The 4,721-nt window shown below is 50.1% G+C and overlaps 1 protein-coding gene across 3 annotated transcripts in view; it reads left to right on the top strand.

The window, feature by feature from the left end:
* The window catches only part of ADCK1 (aarF domain containing kinase 1), a 140,694-nt gene that overhangs the window by 132,529 nt on the left and 3,444 nt on the right, over window positions 1-4,721 (top strand). The gene's annotated exons all lie outside the window — the stretch shown is intronic.

Below are 4,721 nucleotides of genomic sequence, written 5' to 3'. Positions count from 1 at the left end.
CCTGGAATGGACTGAATTGGAGTTGAACCCTATGCTGTCTGTTGAAATGGTTGACTGACCAAGTCTTTTTGGTACACTCATTCGGAGTACTCCTTCCATCTTTTTTTTTTTTTTATGCTTCCTACATTGTTCACTGTTTTGCTCATCGAATCCTTCAGTATTGATACCCAAGCCTTGAATTTTTCTTCAATCCTTTCCCAAGTTGACAAATGCTAAGCATATGCTTCATTTCTAACTTTCTGACTCAAGGTCTTTGCACATTTCATCATACTATTTTACTTTATCTATTTCTTTATAATATTTTACTTTGTCATCTTTAATTGCCCTTAATTTGTTCAGCTTTTCCACCATTCCTTCATTCACTTTAGCTACTCTGTTCAAGAGCCAGTTTCAGAGGCCTTTCTGACGGCTACTTTGGTCTTTTCTTTTTTGTCTCTTAACGATCTTTTGCTTTCTCCATGTGCCATGCCCTCATGCCATCTCAGCACTCCTCTGGTCTTCTGTCCTCAGTGCTTAGTGAGCCGCATGCCCTAAAACATTACAGGGGATACAGTCACAGTTGCATTTGACTCTTGTGGACTTGCTTTAACGGTCTTCAGCTTCAACCTGAACTTCCATATGAGCATTTGCAAGTCTGTTCCACAGCCAGCCTCTGGTTTTGTCTGAGCTGGTCCTGAGCATCTCCATCATTTCTTCCCACAGAGGTGGCCAGTTTGGTTCTTGTGCATTCCGTCTGGCGACTTCGCGTGTATAGTCACCGTTTACCTTGTTGAAAAAGGTAGTTGCAGTGAAGTCGCTGGTCTTGCAAAATTCTGTCACGTGATCTCTAGCTTCATTTATATCATCCAAGCCATATTTTCCAGTTACTGTTCCTTCCTCTTTGTTTCTAACATCCACGTCCCAGTCCCCAGTAATTATGAGTGCATGTTTGACCAGAGTCAGACTGAGGAAGCCGGTCCAGTCCTTCCCTTTCCTCATTGCTGGCTGTAGTCCTGCATGTGTACACTGGGATATTAGTTGTGCTAAGGGAAGTTCCCGACAAACGTATGAATATTATGTACTTTAAGATTTCGAAATGTTCTTTTTAACCGTTCCTCTTGGAGTAAACCATGTAATAGTCCAACTCAAAGTGGCTGCTTCCAGGCCATTTCAGCTCACACCAGGGCCCAGGGGCTCGAGCTTCAGGTGATCCATTTCATTTTTGACTATTTCCAGTTTTCCTAGATTCATACTCCGGACATTCCACTTTCCGATTACTGATGGATGTTTGCAGACTTTTTTCTTCATTTTGAGTTGTCCCTGTTAGTCCCCAAAGCTCCGCTCTGCGTGCATCATTAGGGTTGATGCTCCTTTAAGGCCACTCTTCCCCAGTTGTGTCTGCGTGTCTTCCCATCGTCTGGTACGATCTCAACGACCGTTCTGCTGCTATTCATAAGGTTTCCAGCGTTGGTCCCTCAGAAGCTGTCTGTCAGTTCCTTCTTCCTATTCTGGGAGCTCTTCTGAAACCTGTCTATCATGCATGGCTCTGCCGGTATTGGGAATACTGTTGGCATAACTTCTAGTATAACAGGAAACCACAATGTGACAAGCCTGAAAGTGAATGGTGGCCCTGACACCTACTAGGTGTCCATATCTGTGTTTATTAATTAAGTTAGAATTTGTGTTAGGGTTTTTGTTAATTTATCAAGACTGCTTAAATACAGCTCTTTGAAAAAGTCTTCTGCCCTCTAGGACACCTCTCCACATCACCCCAGCCCAAAGGGTTATGGAAAGGTCCTTATACATACACTTTGTCAGAGTCGGTACACACACACATACACACATCCCCCCCCCAACACACACAGACACACACACACACACACACACACACACACATCTTAACTCCTCAGCCTGGGGGTGAGCGCCTGGAGGGCAGGGATCCTGTCTTGTGCATCTTTCTTATCTCCCACAATTCCTGCAGTCTTGGGACTGGACCTAGCCAATAGAGGTATTTGTGTAGGCTCTGTTTGCTAACTTTAGACCAATTACATCTGCTCACTTTGGACAAGGACCCAATAAGAAGGTAAACTGAGTCATTCTAGGCCAGCCCAGTCTTTCATTCTTTGTGAGCCCATCTTACTGCAAAGTGGGGGAGTCTTCAAAACTGTATCGGGGAGACGTGAGCCCCTGTCTTATGAGAAGTGGGGGAATCTTCAACGCTCTGTCCGGGAGGGTGTTTTTGGCTGCTTGATACAACAGCCTCAAACTAAAAGCAGTGTGAGTACTAGAGGATTTGCTCTCTACATAACAAGAGGCCCAGGGGCTTTTGTTTACCCTGGAGGTTAACAAGCTCAGGGCTCTGGACTAATTCCTCTCATGACAGTAAAGCCCCTCCAAGCTTTACTGCCCTGTTCAGTGGAGTCCAGCACCGTGGACGATGAATAGAGGGCTTCTTGTTTCCGATGCACCATTTCTTAAGTAAGAAGGCCTTCTCAGAAGGGGAACAGACTTCTCCCATTCACCAGAATCATGTGACGTGCCATGTCAACCAATCACTCGGCAAGGGCCTTGCGAACTCAGAGTCGATATTGGCAGAGCTGGGTCAAGATGACACCTGCTCTGGGGCTGGTTGTGGCTCAACTCCCTGAAGAACATGGGCCCAAAGACTAAGGCATTCTCTTAAGAAAGGAGGAATGGGAAGTCTGTGGGGTAGGCACCCACCAGAGTCTACTCTGGGTGCCACCACCTGGTGGCTGGGCTGCTCTGATACACCCCAACCCCCACCCCCACCGAGGGATGCAGGCCCTTTCAGTTTGGGCTGAGAGGGGCTGCCATTGGGCCCGTTCAGCTCGGACATTGCCGAGTGTTGAGTCTCTTAGGTTGAGCTGGGCCTTGGTCTGGCTTTAGCTTCAGAGCAGGGTGACCTTGCAGCAGGGCAGCAGATGACCTCTTGGTGTCTGGCTTCCTGGGGAGATGTTCTAGTCCGCTAGCTCCTGCCTGGGGGCATTGTTAGTCTCTCAGCTGGCAGCTATCAGTCGGGCACATGCTCCTGGAGAGGATGAACGATCTGCTTTCTCTGCAGAAAGGCAGCCATGGAGGGGATGCCCTTTAGCAGCACTGGGTGGTCACGTCTACTTCTATAAAGATGGACAGACTCGGAAACCCCAGGGAGCAGTTCCACTCTGTCCCGTGGGGTCACAACAAATCAGAATTGGCTGGATGGCAGTCGGTGTGGTTTTGGTTGGGTTATGGACATAGAAGTGGGGCCCTGGTGACACACTCCACTACTAACCAAAAGATGGGTGGTTCAAAGCCACCAGCCTTCTGTAGGAGAAATACATAGCCTTCTGCTTCTAGAAAGATTACGCTCTGGGAAACCCTGTGGGGCAGTTCGACTCTGCCCTACAGGGTCGTCCTGAGTTGGAATTGATTCAGTGGCAGTGGGCTTTAGGGGGTCCCTTGATATATCTTCATTAGTCTCAGAGCCCTTCCCCTTCCCTCTGCTGACCCTCAGAGTCCGACTGGGGGTTGGCACAGAGAGGATTATTGATGAAAACCGTGAATCAAAAGCCTCAGTCATACAGGCCTGCTGTGTGGGTGGAGTGGCAGCAGAGCCAGGTGGTCAGGGCACGGGTTAGGGAATTGGACAGCTAGGTTTAATCCCTGACTCACCACTTACTAGTGTGGCTGGGAAGGACCCGTCAGGTGACTTACCTTCCCAATGTCTCAGTTTAAGATGGGGAGAATCCTCTGCCTCAGGGCTGAAAGAGGGAGGAAACGAGTTGCCGTGGGAGCGTTTCCAAGGTACTTGGTGTGTGGAGTTAGTGCTTCCTCCTCATCCTCATTGGATTTCCTGGGAGAAGGAATCAGAGTTGCTATATATGCTGAGGATTCCGGCTGGAGGCAGCAATCTGCCCAGAGCTATGCAGAGGTCAGGGGCAGGGAAAGAGCTGAAGCCAGCTCTCAGTTCTCCACACCAGGGCTGGCCAGGGGCAGTTTTAAGGGCTCACCCTGATGCCACACTGGGGCCCTCAGGGGTTGGAAGGAATGTGACTGGTTCCAGGCAGAGGGGTCCAGGAGGCTTCCGGGTATGTTTGTTGGGGTTGGACATTGGAGTTGGGTGGGGCAACTGGGACCTATAGACTGACCCCACCTGAGCTTGTCAGGAGAGCCAGGGGCCATGGCTTAGCCAGTACCAGCGTCCAGCCATGCCAGTGAAGAGGCCTTGGGGACTGAAGGCAGGATGGTTCTCTGGGCAGGAAAGTCAGCTCATTCCAACCTCACCACATGGAGGTGGGGTGGGGGTGGGAAGAAGACCCCCCACCCCAGTCGATACTGGTGCTGGGGCTGGGCATTGTTGACCATGAACCTCCCTGGGTGGTGTAAATGGTTAAGCGTTTGACTACTAGCCCGAGGTCAGTGGTTCAAGCCCACCCAGGGGCACCTCGGAAGACAGGCCTGGTGATGCGCTTCTGCGGGGCTAGAGCACTGAGAACCCAGGAAGCACCGGGCTTGGTACACACGTGTCGCCCCTGGACAGCAGCAAGTAACAGCACATCGTTGACCACTCGAGGGGCCAGGGACCGCGGCTGTCGCTGAAACAGGGCCTGTCTCCTCAGTGTGTGCTTCTGCCCTGCCTCCAGCGAGTGGCCAGCAGTTGGGGATCCGTATTCCATCCAGGTTTGTCATGCTGCAGAGCTCCCTGGGTGATTCTTCAGTTTAAAATGAGAGTTCAAAGAAAG

The sequence above is a fragment of the Echinops telfairi genome, unplaced genomic scaffold (genome assembly GCF_000313985.2).
Source record: "Echinops telfairi isolate 266 unplaced genomic scaffold, ASM31398v2 ScPeMD7_18;HRSCAF=68, whole genome shotgun sequence".
Classification (NCBI taxonomy): Eukaryota; Metazoa; Chordata; class Mammalia; order Afrosoricida; family Tenrecidae; genus Echinops; species Echinops telfairi.
This window is presented reverse-complemented; position numbering and strand designations above follow the sequence as displayed.